The 22,017-nt window shown below is 37.8% G+C and overlaps 1 protein-coding gene across 3 annotated transcripts in view; it reads right to left on the bottom strand.

Moving 5' to 3' along the window:
* slc25a11 (solute carrier family 25 member 11) overlaps nucleotides 1–22,017 on the bottom strand; it is a 38,545-nt gene that overhangs the window by 13,443 nt on the left and 3,085 nt on the right. The window contains exons 1-3 of one of the 3 annotated variants that reach the window (XM_058775228.1): nucleotides 11,588–11,665; nucleotides 11,062–11,135; nucleotides 10,886–10,993 (exon numbers count right to left, since the gene is read on the bottom strand). The gene's annotated coding sequence lies outside the window, so the exon portion shown is untranslated. Of the gene's footprint in view, nucleotides 1–10,885; nucleotides 10,994–11,061; nucleotides 11,136–11,587; nucleotides 11,666–11,949; nucleotides 12,023–22,017 lie in introns of those variants that run through there. The other 2 variants (XM_058775229.1, XM_058775230.1) reach the window with 2 other exon arrangements.

Raw genomic sequence — 22,017 nt, forward strand, 5'->3', positions numbered from 1 at the left:
CGAGGAACACGAGACGAGGAGGAAACTCAAATAAAACAGTCTTTAATCCAGACAAGACAGGGCAGACACACAGGAACACCGGAGTAACGAGTAGACCAGACGAAAAGGAACTAAACAGGCAGGAACTAAATACACAGGATAATCAAACACACACAGCTTAACAAAATGAGGACAGGAAAATAACCTTATATGGACACAAGAGGGCGGGAAACACACAACACATGACACAAGGGCTGACAATAACAAAGGTTTTAGCAACATAAAAAGGTTTTAGCAACATTTTCCATCTAAAATTATGAAATATTGTCTCCTGTTGAGAAGTTGTTTGTCTTCAGTCTGATATATTCCATTTTGTTCACTGTCATAGCTAAACCCACGTAGATATGAAAAGGGCCATGGCACTTGTATAGGGACCAATTCTCATATTTACTAGTTGCTTATTAGCATGCCACTTATCAACATATTGGCTGTTTATTACTTATAAAGCACATATTCTGCATTTTACACCCCTAATCCTACCCAATACCTAAACTTAATAACTACCTTACTAACTATTAATAAGCAGCAAATTAGGAGTTTACTGAGGCAAAAGTCAGTTAGTGGTTTGTTAATATCAAGAATTGGACCCTAAAATATAGTATGACCAAAAGGGCTTTTTGAATATCAAAGCAATACAACCTGACTCCATTCCTTGAAGATAATTCTTAAACTCATTAATGCTTCAATTTCCCTGAAAAAGACTGCAATATATATAAAATATGTATAATTTCTCACAGTTTAATACAAAAAAACAACAAAAATGTTTTTACATGATACCATATTATTGGCCATATACCATGGGGATCTTTTAAGAAGAATATGATGAAAAAGATAAAAATGGCATAATCATTTGCGGTTTAACGCCATCCAGGTAAGATCATAGATCTAATTTAAGAAAGATGAATGTCTGCAAAAAACAAAACAAAACAAAAAACAGGAATTGTAGCATGACAATAGGGGGCATCCTAGGATATTGCAGAGATTTGACATTGTTTCAGAAGCAAGGTCGTTCTTTCATTATCCGATGAATGTGATGGAACAAGTGCAGACAGTCTTACTGAACTGACAAAGGTGGAGGTGACAGGCTGCACATATTCAACTCAAGTCCATTTCTAACTAGTCATTTGTACATAGAAGTACACTGTAGAATTAAATTCTGACTTAGTGCTTTCCCTGGAGCAGATATATACTAATTAACATATACAATATGAGAAAATAACTATATACAGTATGAGAATCTCTTGTGCATGTATACAAATACATAAAGTAATACAATAGTGGAGTACATGAGATAATGAGGCAATATTTAATGCGCAAAGTGTGCAATTTGGAAAATAAATCAATATCCTTGTAGTGCAACAGTCAGAAACAATGTGTGCTAAATCTTATGCAGTGGATCAATAGCATATTCTGGTATACTGAATGTTGAAATTAGCATAGAAGAAGAGGCACTTAAATGTTATTTCTGCATAAATGCGTGAATACATTGTATATTTATGTTTATGCCCAAGGCATGAAATATTAATTATTATTTATTTATAAATACTACAACTGTGGATGTTTGCAGCCATGTGTAATCAGTGATGAAATGCACAAACCCATACAACACATGTCCAATTGATGTTCATATCAGGTTAGTGTATAATTTATCGTTTACTACTTGTGTGTGTGTGTGTTCTGATCGTGTTCAGTTCTGGCTCTTTCCCCTTTGACAGTATTGGTTGGCACTTTTCCTTTGGTGCATCATGATAACCCATCACGGTTTCTCCTGAAGGCTGTGCGATGCCTTTGGCGTCTGCCTGTCACCATGCATTATGACTCTTTTACTCATTCATGTGTGTATGTGTGTGTGTCAGTATATACACCGGTGAATTGTACACACTGAATGCGTTATTAAATGCTTTTAACTCTCTGATGTGTGAGTTCAAATGACCTTCATTTTACTTTTATATTATTTTCTGTCATATGTTCTGGATATGGCTCTCCCATTTTCACAGATAGACCCTTTTATGACATCACCTACTGGAGATATAAATAGACAAATGATTTCTCAGGAGTCACAGCAGCCTGAAAAACTGCTCAGCTTAGATAATGTTTTTCAGTTTTGCAGCTGACCACTGATTCACCAAGCTTAGTGTTCATGCTTGGTTGAAAATAAATGAGACATTTGGTGAAGAAAGAGAAAGAGATCACTTCAGTCCTGTATAAAGCAATGTATTTGTCGATTTGACTCCATAAGGTGGCTATTTCATGGTTTGGATATTAGTATGAATACCTTGAAGATTTCTTTTAAACAGAAAATCAGTCTTGCCTGTATATGAACTTTATACAAAGCCTGTCAAGAACATGTCCAGGACACATTTCATTTCAAAATCACCCAAAAATGAAAATTTGCATTACATCACTTGAACAGTGAATGGGTGCCGTCAGAATGGGAGTTCAAAAAGCTGATAAAATATCACAATAATCTATCTCCAGTGAAAAAGTCATCTCTTCTGAATTAGGAGTGAAATATGCACAGATCAAGCACTGTGTACAAGTCAAAACAGTTGTAAACAAATATGTCTGTGGATTTTGCTGTGAGACGACAACAGGAAATAGATGTTTTCAGAAGGTATGGATTATGGACTGGTATTTTGGCCAAAAGCAAAACCCCTTAATGATGGATTTGTTTTTTACATACACGCAGCTTTTCTTTTCACAAGATGTTAATTAACGGACTGGAGTTGTGTGTACATTTTCTTTGCATAAGGGAAATTAATGTTTTAAAAATGATCCATAAATTGTGTACATTAATATCAAGTACAAAGAGTGCTTTTGTTATAACCTAACCCACTGCCAGAGTGAGCTGTACCAGAAATTTTGAACATGCATTTATTTTATTTAAATTTACATTTGTCTCAACATCATTTTTGTGTTAATGGTAGTTGCTTGGCTGGCCATCTTTGCTCATGTGACAGAAAATGGCAACACTGATTGGCAAATGACACCGCAAGAATGCATATAGTCCCAAGCCCTTTGCTGAAGTCAATTTCATGCCTTTAAGAGACCGCCAAAGAAAATCCGTCACTGGAAATGATATAATGATATATTTGCAGTTTAAATTTGATTTATTCTTCAACTGAAAAATTGGATGTTGACAGACTGCATGACTTTCTAATGGAGACAGGTGTTTTTGCTGGCAGATGATGTAGTCACGGCATCCACCAGCAGGGGCGAACAGGACTAGCCAGCCGCACATTGACCCCTTGTTTTGCACATGGATTTATGTAGTTGCCATGGCATCATAGCACGAGCTCTGGGGAAGCTGGAGTGACACTGACTTTGCCTCTACATATAGCATTGTGGATTACTGGGGTTTACATGTCCCTTCTCATTTAGCACCTTAAAGCTAGATCATTTGAGGGATTTCAGTGTGCTCCTTAGCAAAGAAATTGCAATGCAGATTCACTGTGTACATTTGCTGTGTTTTTATTTGCTTTATACAGTACCTTGTGATTTCTGTTATATTTTTAGCCCTGCTCTGATTGTCATTTTCAGTTTCAATCAGTCATTAATAAATACTGTAATTAGTATGTGTATTTATTATCTTTATATAATAGATGGCTTTGTGAGCATGTATGGACTTTGTTTATTACCTATTGATTATGCACAGTAAATAATCTTGTACATGCATTAAGAGTAACGGTTAAAATGTTAATGCAGTGCTAGTAATATAATTGTAATCATATAGTTTCACATTACATATAAATCTTTTTAAAAATATCTTTAGCCTTTTCCCCCACCTCACACACTTGTGACTGAATTTTGCTCATAAACATGAATATTGACGAACCATTGCAGCATGAAAAATGAATAACTTTTTTTCATCTAAAAGTGAAAGTTTATGCAAGTAAAATGAATTTTAGTTTGAAATCTTTACAGAGTAATATTTATGTTGGTTGATGTTTTGATAGAAATAAATAAGTTTTGAGTTTTCTCAGATAATTAGTTTTATATCAGGAGTAAATGCAGTAATAACATGATAATAACATGAAAACAGTCAAAACTTGGATTTTTTTTCTCCATATTCACTCATTAAGTTGCTTATCAAATAAATGTTTTATAAAAAAGAAATTGTGATTTTTTAGAATGTGAAAGTCATACAGATTTTGAATGCATTATGAGGTAAAAATGAAGGTTCTTTATTGGCATTTATGGTTCCATAAAGAACCTTTAACATCAATGTAAATTTCCATTCCGCAAAAGGATCTTTATCGTGGAAAAATTATATTTTGATTATTAAAATACTTTTCACACTAAGTAAACAAAACTGAACTGAAAACAGAACTGGATATTGAAATGTTCTTTGGTGAACCTAAAATAGTTTTTCTATGGCATCACTGTGAAGAAGCCCTTTTAAAATCTTAATTTTTAAGACAGTACTTATTTAATAATGATGTAACAATATTCTAAAGTATTTCCACTTCAGCAACAGCCTAACAACAACCAAGAATTCCCTAGCAACCACACAAGACCAAGACAAAAGTCACTCAGAACATCTTAGCAACCATTAGATTTATGTGGGCAAGCAGTTCATGGGACGTTTACAAGCACAACATGTGAAGTAAAAAGAACAGAATTTTGGAATATCCCTCTTTTCTACCCACACACCATAAACCTTTCTCTTGCTTTGGCCAGAACCCAATGATCCTGAATGAAAGCATGAAGAGAGAGCGAGTGAGTGATTGATTGAATGAAAGAGAAGAGATGAGACAGAACAGCTGTGCCCAGAGGAACTGCAGTCATTCGCAGTCTCTTAGGCAAGAGTTTAATCCCTGATTATCTGACCCTTTTACAGCGGATGATGGATCAAGGGCAGCTCAGCGTCCCATCTCTCACATTCTGTGCGTGTGTTTGTGGTTTTACGCTTCAAATCAGATGGCTGAACACTGTCCTGTCAGAGATGTTCAAATAAACTAAAAGTTCATTTTAATTCTAGTTGTTCATTCAAACTACTATAAATTAATCCACTTTTCCTCAGTAAGTCATCATGAGTTTGTTGAAACTGAATTTGTGACTGAATGAACTACCGGTCAAACGTTTTGAGCACAGCTATGTAGTTAAGTTTTGTAGACTTAAAATGCTTTGTAGATGGTTGCTTTCATTATTTATTTTTAAGTTTGCCCTTTATTTAAAAAAACAACAACTAAATTAGTAATTAACTAAACTAAACAACAACTTTATTTATTTAGAATGTCACATCATTTAAGAGCATAAATGTCATAGCAATATTAACGAAGTAACACTATACATTAGATGAAGTCAATAAAGCAATTATTTATTAATGTGCAGTCACTTAAAAAAAAACTAAATAGAATATTAAATAAAGAACACAACTTCATGCAAGCTTTTGTAAAGTTTCTTCAACTTTATAAATTTCTAATTTAAAGGTGCAGTAGGAGATCTTGGAAAATGCTAACTTTATCCTGATAGCATTGAAAGAGAATGTCCCGCCCTCCCTGCAATCACATCTAAAGCCACGCCCCCTGAACGCACATACTCACAGACCAGAATACCAGAGACAACATTACTACATCGGTGGTTCCCAATCCCAGTCCTCGTACGGAGCTCTCTTCTAACGAGCTGGTTATCTGAATCAGGTGTGTTAACTAAGAGAGACATGCAAAATATGCAGAGCAGGGGGGCAGGAGGACTGAAATTAGGAACCACTGGGCTACATCATGTGTCATTCACCGGTGAGAAAACTTTATAGCACAGTTAGTAACAGTACCACAATACCAGGAAGGAAGATCGGGTTGTTGATGTTTGTCTGCCATTCTCGCTCTGTCTGCACAGCGTGCGTGAACGCGCCGAACTACAACTAAGCTCCGTAAAGCAGCTATCACTAGGTGAGTGATAAACGCAGAAGAATACTCGGCGACTTGAGCAGGATCTGAGTGAGTGTTATATAGTGGGTGTAATAGCTTTCAGGTGAGCGTGTGATTGGTTACAGCTGTGTGTACTCAGTGCAATGGATGATGGGAAATGCAGTCCAGGGTGATGTGTAACGGTCTGTGAAAGTCAATGTAATGGAAGAGCGATCTCTGGTAGCTAGCGGATCGAAGTCTGGACAGAATTCATGACACAAACATTGTAATGCTCAATCATCACTTCATTATTTAATTAACTGCAACAGCTCTTCAGTGTTACTTGTTACTCTCTTTAGACTTTTGCTGTGAAGGGTTAAAGGTGTAAGATGAAAGGGCACATATTACACTAAATTATGATTACAAAAAGCGGTAACACTTTATTTTAAGGTGTCATAATACAGAGTAATAACCTAATTAAGTACTTAGAAGTAGCTGTTGTACTTACATGAGGCAAAATATACTTACCATGTAACTAAGTTATGGAACAGCCTGTACTTACTGCAATTATGTAGATGTAATAGGCAGCTACTGTTACACATATGTAACGGACCGAGTCTGTTACACAGCTACTTGTACACTTAAGTACAATCTTGATACACTTTATTTTAAGTAGCTTATGGCTGTGTAATATTCTGTAATTTTAATGTAATTAGAAAGGTATTACATGTATTTAAGCTGTGTACTGGTGGGTTAAATCAAACTAAGGTGCAGCTGGATAAGATGTACAGTATAGATACACATGAAGTACACTTATGTACAATCTTGATACACTTTATTTTAAGTAGCTTATGTCTGTGTACTTACATTTATAATTACATTGTATAAAGTCTGCAACACATATGTAATAATCTCTTGGTTACATAAGTAGCTGTGTAACAGACTCGGTCTGTTATATATGTGTAACAGCAGCTGCCTATTACATCTACATAATTACAAATGGTAAGTACAGACTGTTCCATAACTCAGTTACATGGTAAGTACATTTTGTTTCCTGTAAGTACAACGGCTACTACTAAGTACTTAACTAGGTAATTACTATGTATTATGGACACCTTCAAATAAAGTGTTACCCAACAAAAAAAAAAAAAAAAATGTAGTGGCAACCCTGCTGCCAGTAGTTTACTGGAAATTCAAGACAATGCAGCAGTAAAACTTCACTAAATCAAACAAGCTACTTTCACTCAGATATTAATAGAAAAAAAAAGTCGTTAACGCAATAATTGATTAGTAAGCAGAACTTTGAAACTGATTTCTAGTTCCCAGCATGCATTGCTTCAGATTGTATAAGGAGAGTAAAAGTTGAAATTAGTTATTTAATGAGTTTTTGCACAAGATTAATATGGGGAGATCTGTTTGAGTTTTGTGTTGTTATCATTGTGCTGAAGAATAGAATATATGGACGGAACGAAAACATTTATGTTACTTGCCATGTTTTGCTAACATACCTTTAACAAAAGTAGCAAGAGGCAAGATTAATATAGCCCACACACATTCAAAAGCCTACTCTCCCATCCCTGCATGGGAAGATGCATGTGTGAATGAAGGGCTGAAAAATAGCTTCTTTTTTTTTTCCTGGAGAGACACCATTAATCTGTTGTTTTTAATTTTGGAGGGAAGGAGTTGAGGAATACATCTCACGCATCTGGTCATAATTATTCCAATCCTAATGTTATTTTATTTTAAGACATTAACACAAGCATGCACAACAAGTGAATATCCATGAATGCAAGCTCTGCTCAGTTTAAGCCAAGAAAGAAGTTTGATCAGAAGTGTAAAATAAACAAAACATTTTATTATTTAATATATGCAAGAGAGAGAGAGGTCCATTATTATCCATACAATCAAAACATTAAAGTGTTTTGCTGCTAAATGCAAATACATTCCAAGCCACAATGTAAAAGAAGCGAAGTGAAATTCAGAAACGCATTCTGTGTGAACAGCTCCGTAGACTGTTGTTTGCATCATCACATCCAGTCCACTTTGGGGTGCCGCTGGCAATTGTTCGCGGAATTAATTGTTAGTCTCATTAAGTGAAACTGAAAGCAGATACATCACAAGAGTACATGCCATCTTCAGAGATTTAAAAATCAGAAAATGTCTTAATATGTTATGGTAAGTTTGTTTAGCTGTAATACGTTTCATAGCTGTAATATTACTAGGTAGTTTTTGCATCCAAACAGACTTTTAAGGCAGGGTAGGTGATTTGGTTCAAAAACATTTTTTTGTTATGCTGGTTGAAAGTCTTTTCACATCCCAAAAGCAATCACTAAGTAAAGTGGTCTAAATTTATTTATACATGTATGTATTTACATCGTCTCCAGAGGAGAACTGCCCCCCCGACTGAGCCTGGTTTCTCCCAAGGTATTTTTCTCCATTCTGTCTCAGAGGGAGTTTTGGTTCCTTGCCGCCGTCGCCTCTGGCTTGCTCAGTTGGTTGCACAGATAATATTTAAACTAAACTGAGCTAGACAATGACATCTCTGAATTCAATAATGAAATGCCTTTAATTGAAAATTGAGTGTTTAATCTTATCATTATACATTACTGACACTCTATCCTCCAATTTGATACTGTTAAGTGCTTTGAAACAATCTGTATTGTTAAAAGCACTATATAAATAAAGGTGACTTGACTTGAGTTAGTTTTTCTAGCTAATATTCTGAGGTAAATGTGACGTTATGTGACATTGTTTACAAGCTGTTATACTGACGTCTTTACACGGTTGAAACAGATTAAGCGATTACATGAGACAAGATACAGATTTTGATGAGCAAAGTTTATTGCAATTTATTGGACTGGAGGTGTGCTAGAGTGTTTCCCTGTCATTAACTGCAGTGTTAATTTCGTTGACGAATAATTTGTGTCAATTTTCGTCAACAACATTTTTTTCACTGACAACAACGAGACGATAACGAACGAAAACTCTTTTTGAATGACAAAAATTACGACGTAAATCTATTGACATTTACATCAACAAATAAAAACGAGACGAAAATGTTAGGGAGGGACGATTTGGGAAGAGATTCATTCAGAACGAATCTACTGCATTGGAGGTTAGATGCGAACTTGCTGCACGGCACATAAAACGTTAAAAAATGTCAATATGTGGGAGAAAGAGAAGAGCAGGCATATGGATAAATCTGACAATGACGCAAGAGAGAATTCAATTCGGTCCGGTTTTCTGAGCGCAGACACTGAAGCATACACACACAGAAAGCGCGTCTCACAGTGCGTGAGTACTTTCACGTTGCATAAATTACACACAAAATGATGTCGAAATGTCCGTTTTGACGAGTATTCACATAAACACAGTTGATTACATCTTAAGTGAACGTAAACAGTAGGGAGAACTGTATCAGTACATTGCATCCATTGCATCGGTGCATTCGGTTTTAAAGGGACAGCAGCCTAATTTAGTCACTATTGTCCGAGTCATTGATGTTAATCAAGCAACAAAAGAAAGACAGAAAATCACTCACTGCTTTTGACTGAATCACTTTAGTAGCCCTAAAGATTAATCTAAATTTATTTATAGAAATAAATACTGTATGTCTGCTTGAAAGAATGAAGAATATGGTAAACAAGTTGTTATAAAGAATGCATAATTAGCCTATATAACCATTGGTATTTCATTAAAAAGAAGACCATGTTCTTGTTCTTTATGAGAAGTGGTTTTATTTAATTTTAACAAAGGCATGTTGTGTGTCACGACAGTTAAATCGTAGTCTATCATGATAAAACCTTAATATCAAACCTATATAATGAGTTTGGAAATTTTGAAAATGCTTAATAAATGCACTGTAACAAAACCCATTAGATTTTAGCAGACTAAATTTACTGTAGATTTAGTCTACTAAAATCTTATGATATTTAGTCGACTAAAACTAAAAACAATTCAGATGACTAAAACTAAATGACATTTTAGTCAAAAGACTATGACTAAAACTAAATCAAAATTCGCCATCAAAATTAACACTGATTAACTGAAAACAGGCTAGACTAATCGATTCTTGGGATTTAAGAATCAATATTGTTTCGTAAAAATGAGAATCGATTCAAATCGAGAAATCTATATTTTTAAGTTGTTGGAAGTATGGTGGTGGTGACGTTGAAGGCAAATGACTGTGGTATAGTTTGTTTATAGCCTAAGTTTAGTTTAATTCTGGCGCTTGTATTTAGGCTTCAAAATGTATAAAAGTTGTATTATTTTGTGAAGATTATCTTGATGAACAAAACATGTAACTTTCATGAACTAAACTATGGTTGAACACAGAGATTATTTTTTTTTGCGATGATCCAAAAGCCTATGGAAAAATCCTATTGGCTTTTTGTCGAGGGAACCAGTGTGATGCTAACAGCAGATCCGCATACAAAGTGACGTCATAGTTCCACCACTCTATAGAGACATCGCGATACCACGCTATTGATAATACCGTTACAGTGCATCCCTACTGCTGAAAATAAAAAAAATCTTTGCTTTGCCATCGCAGACATTTTAAAATAGAATAAATTAAATATATTTTAAAATAGAAAACAGTTTAAATTGTAATTTGGAAGAAGTCTCTTTTGCTCACCAAGACTGCATTTATTTAATAAATAAATACAGCTTTGGTGAGCAGAAGAGACTTCTTCCAAAAACAAACAAACAAAAAATCTTACCAGCCCTAAACTTTTGAATGGTAATGTAATTTTTTTATTACTATTATTACTTTCTTATTACATATAAGAAACAAACTTATTATATATTCTTATTATATATAAACGAACATAATTCAATAAATATTTTTTAAATGTAGATTTTAAAAATACCCCCTTGGATGAATATATTTATAATTATTCCCTAACACATAAATTAATTTTTTAAGCACTACACACATCTGAACTAAAAATGTATGGAATTTCATATTGTAATGTGGAAATGGGCTAAAGTCATACCTTATCTTTGAAGTACTGCCTATCTAGCATAACTCTTGATCTGTAGAACTGTCCTAGTGCCGATTAGTTCTTAGATTAGATCTTAGTCCACCTGTGGCCAAACTGTGCCTAGAAATCATAAAAAACATTTAACCTTTTATAAGAGAGCACTGTTCCTTTGTGTTCAGAAAGCATACCAGTCCTTTCTTCAAAAAGTTCCTTCTCCTCTTCAACCCAACGAGTTTGTGCTCCAGAACTCTGAACCAATGTCCTACAAAGACATTCTGAATGAATTACTGTACTATACACATACACACACACACACACACACACACACACACACACACACACACACACTAGAAACCATTCAAAAGTTTGGGGTCGGTAAGATTTGTAATGTTTTTTTTTCTCTGATGTTCACCAAGGCTATTTGATCAAAAATACAGCAAAACAGACGTACTGCGAAATATTATTAGAATTCAAAATAACAGTTTTATATATTAAAATGTAATTTATTCCTGTGACAGCAGAGCTGAATTTTCAACATTTACTTCAAAAACTAAACAGCTGTAACAATGTAAAAGTCTTTACTGTCATTTTTTATCAATTTTGTGTTCTTGCTGGATTATTAGTGTTAAAAATCTTACATACACCAAACTTTTGAACGGTTGTGTAGGTGTTTACATATTCATGAACATAAACGGATAAAAGAAGGGAGCTCACTTTTTGACTTTAGTCTTTTCATTGGTCCATGCCACCTTGTGCCACCTGGTGCTTTTTTACTGGCAAAATAATTTTCTTTTAAGAAAAACAACCAAATTCTTTTAATGAATGATCACATCCATTTATCATTATGGGATGTGAAAGCCATGAACAAAATGAGAATTAATCAGTGTGACATGAAAAGAGTGAAGGATACTGTTCCTCCAGCAGCATGCTCTCAATGTCCTGTCTGTTCTCATCGCTAATGGCGCACACACAATAACAACAACAAATCATATCCATTTTCAGAGTATCTTTAAATGTAGTGTTAAAACAGTTATCATTTTAGGGTGAGCTAACCCTTAAAATCCATATTACTTTACCAGTATACTGCTGTTTGTCTTCGAAGCAGACTGTAAGTATTGATCCTGGAGAATCTCAGCACTGCTCAGGTCCCTGTTAAGAGAACAGACAAATAATAAAGACGTTAATTTCATAAGAATGTGTTTACAGAAATTAATTTACAAAAGACAATTATGGAGTACATGATTACAGAAGATTTAAAAGTGCATATTTTTATAATTAAAATGCGTGGCAGCTTAGTTAAAATGACATGGCAGCTTAGATATGCAGCCTTATAAGGAAGCATACTTTCATTTGGAAAGCACCCATTGTCTGGTCACCCTTATGGAACCTCTCCTTGTACCTGTAAACGATCCTCAAGTGATTTTACCTTCATCTAAGTCTTACCTGTTCCATTCCAAGTCTCCAACAATCTCCTACACTCACCTCCTAGTCTCCAACAATCTCCTATACTCACCTTCCAGTCTCCAGCGATCTCCTATATTCACCTTCGAGTCTCCAGCGATCGCCTATACTCTCCTTCAAGTCTTCAGCTATCTCCTATACCCACCGTTGAGTCTCCAGCGATCTCCTATACTCTCCTTCAAGTCTCCAGCTATCTCCTATACCCACCGCTGAGTCTCCAGCGATCTCCTATACTCACCTTCAAGTCTCCAGTGATCTCTCTCCTTCAAGTCTCCAGCGATCTCCTATACTCACCTTCAAGTCTCCAGTGATCTCCTATACTCACCTTCAAGTCTCCAGTGATCTCCTATACTCACCTTCAAGTCTCCAGTGATCTCCTATACTCACCTTCAAGTCTCCAGCGATCTCCTATACTCTCCTTTGAGTCTCCAGTGATCTCTCTTCAAGTCTCCAGCGATCTCCTATACTCTCCTTTGAGTCTCCAGTGATCTCTCTTCTTCGAGTCTCCAGCGATCTCCTATACTCTCCTTTGAGTCTCCAGTGATCTCTCTTCTTCGAGTCTCCAGCGATCTCCTATACTTTCCTTCAAGTCTCCAGCTATCTCCTATACCCACCGCTGAGTCTCCAGCGATCTCCTATACTCACCTTTAAGTCTCCAACTATCTCCTATACTCTCCTTCAAATCTCCAGTGATCTCCTATACTCTCCTTCGAGTCTCCAGTGATCTCTCTCCTTCACGTCTCCAGTGATCTCTCTCCTTCACGTCTCCAGTGATCTCTCTCCTTCACGTCTCCAGTGATCTCTCTCCTTCACGTCTCCAGTGATCTCTCACCTTCGAGTCTCCAGCGATCTCCTATACCCACTGCTGAGTCTCTCCAGCGATCTCATTTACTCACCTTCAAGTCTCCAGCGATCTCCTATACTCTCCTTCAAGTCTCCAGAGATCTCCTATACCCACTGCTGAGTCTCTCCAGCGATCTCATTTACTCACCTTCAAGTCTCCAGCGATCTCCTATATTCTCCTTCGAGTCTCCAGTGATCTCTCACCTTCAAGTCTCCAGCGATCTCCTATACTCACCTTCAAGTCTCCAGTGATCTCCTATATTCTCCTTCGAGTCTCCAGTGAGCTCTCTTCTTCGAGTCTCCAGCGATCTCCTATACTCACCTTCAAGTCTCCAGTGATCTCCTATATTCTCCTTAGAGTCTCCAGTGATCTCTCACCTTCAAGTCTCCAGTGATCTCCTATACTCACCTTCAAGTCTCCAGTGATCTCCTATACTCTCCTTCAAGTCTCCAGCGATCTCCTATACTCACCTTCAAGTCTCCAGTGATCTCCTTGTTATCGCTGGTGAACATTTAGTATATGACAGCGGTTCTCAATTCCAGTCCTCGCGCCCCCCAGCTCTGCACATTTTATATGTATCTCTTATCGCTTGTTCTATTCGAATGTAAGTGCCCTGCGAAGTGAACATCACAGGATATTCCGCCATGATTCCAGATCAAAGCGAGCGTATATGTTCCATTTATAGTTTTTCTCAATTGCTAAAACACTAAACCCTATTGTCTGAACCAAATGCTCAGTTGCCTGAACCCACTAATTGAATCAAATCACTCTTTTGGCAAAACCATAAGCACTTTTCACCTGTTTAGACACAACTTGCCAACACATTTTCATTGTGATGCACCCGTGCTGCATAATGGTGAGCACAAGTGACAAAAGTCAAACACAATTAAAGCACAGGTGTCACCACTTGAACACAACAACTCAAAATTGATCACACTTGTGGCTAATGATGTGAGGGAACATATACAGTAAGCCAGTTCAGAGAGCACTGGTTTGTGAGGCCCTACAATGGATAGAAATCTGAGAGGAAGAGTTTGTGTGAGAGGAGGTCAGCGAAGACAAAGAACAGTAATATCTGATGAAATCAGAGCTACTGTGATTGACCATGTTCTTGTCCATGGTATGAGCATGAGGGAGGCTGGACAAAGGGTACAACCAAACATCAGTAGATTCACTGGTGTCCACCATAATCCGAAGATTTAGAGAAGAGAACAGGTAATTACCTTTTTGACATTATAGTACAGTATGTAAATGTTGACAGCAATTACTGTATGACATACTATATACTGTACCACAGTATACTGTAAGTAAATATATGTTTCAGTACATCACTTTACCAATGTACTGTAGTATTGTAATGGAGGGTTGGTCTAACTGTTTGTAGGCCTAGTATTCCATGTATATTTTTGTAACTCCATGTTCTCTTTTGTAGAATTGAAAGACTGCCACATGGGGTGGGAGGACAGGTATGTTCTCCCCACACCAAGAGACCCTAATTGTTGATATGGTCCGTGAGAACAATGCCATTAAACTGAGTGAAATTCAGCAGAAGATCATTGAGGACCATGTAAATTTTGAGGGTATCAACAGTGTCAGCCTCTCTACTGTTGATCGTGTCCTCAAGCGCAACAGACTGCGCATGAAACAGCTATACAGAGTGCCCTTTGATGGCAACTCAGACAGAGTCAAAGAGCAAAGATTCCAGTATGTACAGGTTGGCATATATCCAGACACATTCAATGTTGATTACTCTACGTAGCGATTTACTGTAGTGGCCTAAATCATTTTCCGTATCACTTACAAAACTATATCTATTTCTACAGAGGGTTTTTGAACTGGATGCAATGAAAGACCCCATGAATACATGTACATGGATGAAGCTGGGTTTAATCTCACCAAAAGGAGAAGCCGTAATGTGATTGGCCATCGGGCCATTGTTGGTGTTCCTGGGCAGCGTGGTGGCAATGTCACATTATGTGCTGCCATCAGCAATCATGGGGTTGTCCACCATCATGCCAACCTGGGGCCCTACAACACTCACCAGCTCCTCAATTTCCTCAATCACATGCGAGATGCTCTGTTAGGGCAGCAGGATGAGCATCCCATCTATGTTGTTGTTTGGGACAATGTGAGTTTTCACAGAGCCCTCCAGGTTAGAGAGTGGTTCAATATGAACCAAGGTTTTATCAATCTTTGCCTTCCACCGTACTCCCCTTTCCTAAACCCCATTGAGGAATTCTTCTCCTCATGGCAGTGGAAGGTATATGAACGCCAACCTTACACCAGGGTAAATCTCCTGCAAGCCATGGTACTTGCCTGTGGTGACATAGGTGTGGAGGCATGCCAAGCCTGGATACGGCATGCCAGGGTTTTTTTCCCCCGTTGCCTGGCCAGACAAAATGTGGCCTGTGATGTGGATGAAGTCCTGTGGCCTGACCCAGTACGGAGACATGATGCTGTGGCTGAGTAATGCACTTATTTGTATATTTTTGTACTTTATTTTTACATGGGCTTACTGTACACAAGTGGCAAACGCATAAGATTTCTGTTTGTTTTTACAAGTGCTACGTGTAAATGCACAAGATTTCTGTTTTGTCTTTTTGTACAAGTGCTAAATGCACAGGTTTTTTTTTTGTTTTGCAACATGCATTTAGCCTACAGTGAACAATAAACATTTATTTCTCCAGCTTCATGTCCTGAGCATTGTGTTTTCTATTTTTCTACGTAGTGTTTAGTGACTGTTCCGTAGTGGTTTTAATTTTGATTGACTCGGGGCACGATTTGACATCATGGTTCAGTTTTGAGCACAGATTGAACTGTTTTGAGGTGAAAGTTTGGTTTTGCAAGAAGAGTCTGAGGTTTTGTGAATGTAGCTTGAAAATTGGGTTTTGTGTTCACAGTTTAGAGAAAAGGAGAGCAGCTTTCAAGAAATGTCGAGAAAAACTGTAACATGAAATAACAAAATAACACAAAAAAGAAAGTTTACTTCGATTTGTTTGAATGAAAATCGGTTTTCTCTTTAACATCCGCCGACGCTCCCCTCTGGGCTCCCGTAGTCCCGAATGGGCTCAGCCCTCCCCCGCGCATTTGCCATATTAGAGTTTAGGTAGGGTTTCGTGATCACCCAGCAATCCGCCGCATCCCAACGTGTTCGCAAAGAAAATGACATGTACTACGGAATACGGATCCCTTGAGTTACTCATTGCGCGGCTCAAGAGGCTCAAGAGACTCATGCGGCTCGCCAAGCTTTAATTTGTGGCTCACATGGCAGTAAATAATACGTAAATAATAATATATGAGCAATACAGAGATTTCATAAAAACATTAAAAAAAAACAAGCAGGGCTATGAGCGTCACGGTGCGATCAGGGCTTTACGATTTCCGTTTTCTAGTTATAAAAACAGAATTTACTGTAACGCGGAATGTCACTGAATTTGTCAAAGTTTGGATGAATAAATCAAAAGTAGGTCATTACACTTAAATCAAATCGTGATATGAACTAGCATCTGTAAATGTTAAGCTGCAAAAATACCATTTAAATATGAATCCTGCGTGTCTAGTTATGAATGAATGCACAGACGCAGTTTCGTTTACTACACATACCGAAGCTTTCAGCATATGCCGTCTCGCCAAATGAGGACATAAATACATAAACAACAGTCAGTGTCTGCTCTATTACAAATATATATATTTTTTTAAATACCCAAAACAGCGGGATTACAAGATGGAAATATAGACTAGAAAGATATTTAAACTTGCTCTGCCCTTACATCCATGACATTGACTCACTGCTGAGAATAAATACAAAATGGGAGGAAAATGTATATTTCTTTCCCTCGCAGTTTTATCATTGGGTGATCATCATACTGTATATAAAATTGTGGGATTCAGGGAGCTGCTATTATGCATTGCAACTGCTTTTGAATGCACGATTACTTTTTAGTTTCACTTTCACTTGCGAGATTGGCGACCGCACGTCCGTGTTTATACTATGGAGTGGCAGTATTTACCACACATTTTACAAGATTAGATGTTTGTCAGTTTTACAGCAAGTACAGAAGGGAAAATCAAAACAAAATAAAGTTAAAACTTGTTTAACTTTTTGTTTAAGTTTTTTTTAGGCCATATCGCCCAGCCCTAGCAAGGACACACAATCACAGCAAATATCAGGGCAAGACTGGAAAACAGAGCAGCAAGTCAGTAACTGTCTCTATGGCACAAGACAAACCAGCCAACACAAGAGGAAGAAACAGCACAATATAAAGGGAGGAAAGCACACGAGGGCCAGGTGAGCACAATTAATGAAATGAGAACAAGACGAGGGTTAAACAAGAGAGCGTGACCAAGAGAAGAAAGGAGGTGGAACACATGGCAGACACAAACAAAGACAAAGCAATGTGTTAAGACACAAGTCTAAGAAAGAGACACTAAAGAAAGACAACACAGACAAACTCCGCCTCCCGTGAGAAGCTGAACTGGACCCCAACCGTCACCCACCGAGCGAAGCGTCACTATTGATCTTCACTGTCAGTGAGAGATATAAAGCAGGTATTCGCTATGGTAAGAGTGACTCAGCTGAGCAAGGGTGAGTGAGAGCGTGCCACCACCGGACTCCCTGATCCTTCCCATAGATATTGGGTGGAAGGACACCGCTCAGCATCACCATCCAAGACAGCGATCCCGCGGGAAACTGAACACAGAGGCCCATCGGTCACCCACTGAGATGCTTCATCAAGCTCTGTGATGAGTGAAGCTGTAATGCAAAGACTACCAATTCTCTGAGATGTTGGCTTCTGATAGGACGTCCTGTCAGACGCACGCAGTGTGTATACGGTGTATATTGTTTTCCCCACCCATGTTAACGGATTAGAGAAGGTGTGCCCAATAGGTCGATCGCAAAAGCAATGCTGGTAGATCTCACATCTTTTAAATATGTATTCGTTTATATGTGATGCAAATAATGTAGTGATTGTGCAGTATCTAGAGATTCATTGATTGTAACAAATCTTTATGAGATCGTGATGAACAATTAAAAGGAGTGACAGCCATCATGTCCGATAACGTTTTGGGAAGCGTGGCACATAGCGCAGTTGCGCTTTGTCCTGAGTTCGCGTCGCGGCTCGTGGACCTTTCCCGATCACACCCTGGTGTTTTTTTAATGTAATGTTAAAATTAAAGAATATTATAACTGAACTTTTTTTTTTTTAATTTAATTATTAGATTAATTTAATATAAAGATACATGTGTTGGTCCCCACAAGCATATTTTTTTTCTTTTTCTTTTTTGTTCGTAGATCTCATTGAGTTTGTCATTTGAAAAGTAGAACCCACACAAAAAAAAGTATAGGTACCCCTGGATTAGATCATTCACAATTTATCTTTAAAGAACTTTGTTTTTTACCTCCACAAGTGCATCTATTATGTTTGATCGACTGCATACATACTGCAAACGGAGTATTTGTGATACAGGCGTCAGGCTGGTAGAGCAGGACTGGAGGGAAAACGCAGTACAAACACACAACAAGACACCACTCAAGACCACAAAACACCACAACTCAGCACAACATAAGGACAAACAACATGATGTAATAAAAGGGACAAAATAACACACGAAAAATAATTGAAAAACTAAACAATTAAAACGAATAAGTTAAGGAAATATGTAAGATTGGACGAACAGTATCAAATCGAAGCAATAATGAGAATACAAGACTAGAAACGAGACTGATGAACAACTAAAGAAAACATAAGTAAATATAAGCAAGATAACTGAAGATCAAAAGCAAAAAACTACAGCAAGGACACACAATCACAGCAAATATCAGGGCAAGACTGGAAAACAGAGCAGCAAGTCAGTAACTGTCTCTATGGCACAAGACAATCCAGCCAACACAAGAGGAAGAAACAGCACAATATAAAGAGAGGAAAGCACACGAGGGCCAGGTGAGCACAATTAATGAAATGAGAACAAGACGAGGGTTAAACAAGAGAGCGTGACCAAGAGAAGAAAGGAGGTGGAACACATGGCAGACACAAACAAAGACAAAGTAATGTGTCAGACACAAGTCAAAGAAAGAGACACTAAAGAAAGACAACACAGACAAACTCCGCCTCCCGTGAGAAGCTGAACTGGACCCCAACCGTCACCCACCGAGCGAAGCGTCACTATTGATCTTCACTGTCAGTGAGAGATATAAAGCAGGTATTCGCTATGGTAAGAGTGACTCAGCTGAGCAAGGGTGAGTGAGAGCGTGCCACCACCGGACTCCCTGATCCTTCCCATAGATATGGGGTGGAAGGACACCGCTCAGCATCACCATCCAAGACAGCGATCCCGCGGGAAACTGAACACAGAGGCCCATCGGTCACCCACTGAGATGCTTCATCAAGCTCTGTGATGAGTGAAGCTGTAATGCAAAGACTACCAATTCTCTGAGATGTTGGCTTCTGATAGGACGTCCTGTCAGACGCACGCAGTGTGTATACGGTGTATATTGTTTTCCCCACCCATGTTAACGGATTAAAGAAGGTGTGCCCAATAGGTCGATCGCAAAAGCAATGCTGGTAGATCTCACATCTTTTAAATATGTATTCGTTTATATGTGATGCAAATAATGTAGTGATTGTGCACTATCTAGAGATTCATTGATTGTAACAAATCTTTATGAGATCGTGATGAACAATTAAAAGGAGTGACAGCTGTCACGTCCGATAACGTTTTGGGAAGCGTGGCACATAGCGCAGTTGCGCTTTGTTTCTCCTGAGTTCGAGTCCCGGTTCGTGGACCTTTCCCGATCACACCCAGGTGTTTTTTTAATGTAATGTTAAAATTGAAGAATATTATAACTGAACTTTTTTTTTTTAAATTTAATTATTAGATTAATTTAATATAAAGATACATGTGTTGGTCCCCACAAGCATATTTTTTTTCTTTTTTGTTCGTAGATCTCATTGAGTTTGTCATTTGAAAAGTAGAACCCACACAAAAAAAAGTATAGGTACCCCTGGATTAGATCATTCACAATTTATCTTTAAAGAACTTTGTTTTTTACCTCCACAAGTGCATCTATTATGTTTGATCGACTGCATACATACTGCAAACGGAGTATTTGTGATACAGGCGTCAGGCTGGTAGAGCAGGACTGGAGGGAAAACGCAGTACAAACACACAACAAGACACCACTCAAGACCACAAAACACCACAACTCAGCACAACATAAGGACAAACAACATGATGTAATAAAAGGGACAAAATAACACACGAAAAAGAATTGAAAAACTAAACAATTAAAACAAATAAGTTAAGGAAATATTTAAGATTGGACGAACAGTATCAAATCGAAGCAATAATGAGAATACAAGACTAGAAACGAGAATGATGAACAACTAAAGAAAACATAAGTAAATATAAGCAAGATAACTGAAGATCAAAAGCAAAAAACTACAGCAAGGACACACAATCACAGCAAATATCAGGGCAAGACTGGAAAACAGAGCAGCAAGTCAGTAACTGTCTCTATGGCACAAGACAATCCAGCCAACACAAGAGGAAGAAGCAGCACAATATAAAGAGAGGAAAGCACACGAGGGCCAGGTGAGCACAATTAATGAAATGAGAACAAGACGAGGGTTAAACAAGAGAGCGTGACCAAGAGAAGAAAGGAGGTGGAACACATGGCAGACACAAACAAAGACAAAGTAATGTGTCAGACACAAGTCAAAGAAAGAGACACTAAAGAAAGACAACACAGACAAACTCCGCCTCCCGTGAGAAGCTGAACTGGACCCCAACCGTCACCCACCGAGCGAAGCGTCACTATTGATCTTCACTGTCAGTGAGAGATATAAAGCAGGTATTCGCTATGGTAAGAGTGACTCAGCTGAGCAAGGGTGAGTGAGAGCGTCCCACCACCGGACTCCCTGATCCTTCCCATAGATATGGGGTGGAAGGACACCGCTCAGCATCACCATCCAAGACAGCGATCCCGCGGGAAACTGAACACAGAGGTCACCCACTGAGGTGCTTCATCAAGCTCTGTGATGAGTGAAGCTATAATGCAAAGACTACCAATTCTCTGAGATGTTGGCTTCTGATAGGACGTCCTGTCAGACACATGCAGCGCATATACAGTGTATTTTTATTTATTTTTTTCGCACCCATGTTAACGGATTAGAGCAGGTGTGCCCAATAGGTCGATCGCAATCTACCAGTCGATCACAAAAGCAATGCTAGCAGTTTGTACATCATTTAAATATGTATTAGTGTATACGTGATGTAAATAATATAGTGATTGTGCAGTATCTAGAGATTTACTGATTGTAACAAAACCTTATGAGATCGCGATGAACAATTAAAAGGAGTGACAGCTGTCACGTCCGATAACGTTTTGGGAAGCGTGGCACATAGCGCAGTTGCGCTTTGTTTCTCCTGAGTTCGAGTCGCGGCTCGTGGACCTTTCCCGATCACACCCTGGTGTTTTTTTAATGTAATGTTAAAATTGAAGAATATTACAACTGAACTTTTTTTTATTATTATTTAATTATTAGATTAATTTAATATAAAGATACATGTGTTGGTCCCCACAAGCATCTTTTTTTGTTTCGTAGATCTCGTTGAGTTTGTCATTTGAAAAGTAGAACCCCACACAAAAAAGTGTAGTACATACTGCAAACAGAGTATTTGTGATACAACATCACCATCCACAGAGGAGTTAAACTGTAATTCAAAAACTTCTGATGCTGGCTTCTGTTAGGACAACCTGCTTTTGTATTATTTATAATATATCTTATAGGGGTGTGCGATATATATCGTCTGCAATAATATCGTAATTGTTGTTTTA

The sequence above is a fragment of the Onychostoma macrolepis genome, chromosome 05, assembly GCF_012432095.1.
Source record: "Onychostoma macrolepis isolate SWU-2019 chromosome 05, ASM1243209v1, whole genome shotgun sequence".
NCBI classification, from domain to species: domain Eukaryota; kingdom Metazoa; phylum Chordata; class Actinopteri; order Cypriniformes; family Cyprinidae; genus Onychostoma; species Onychostoma macrolepis.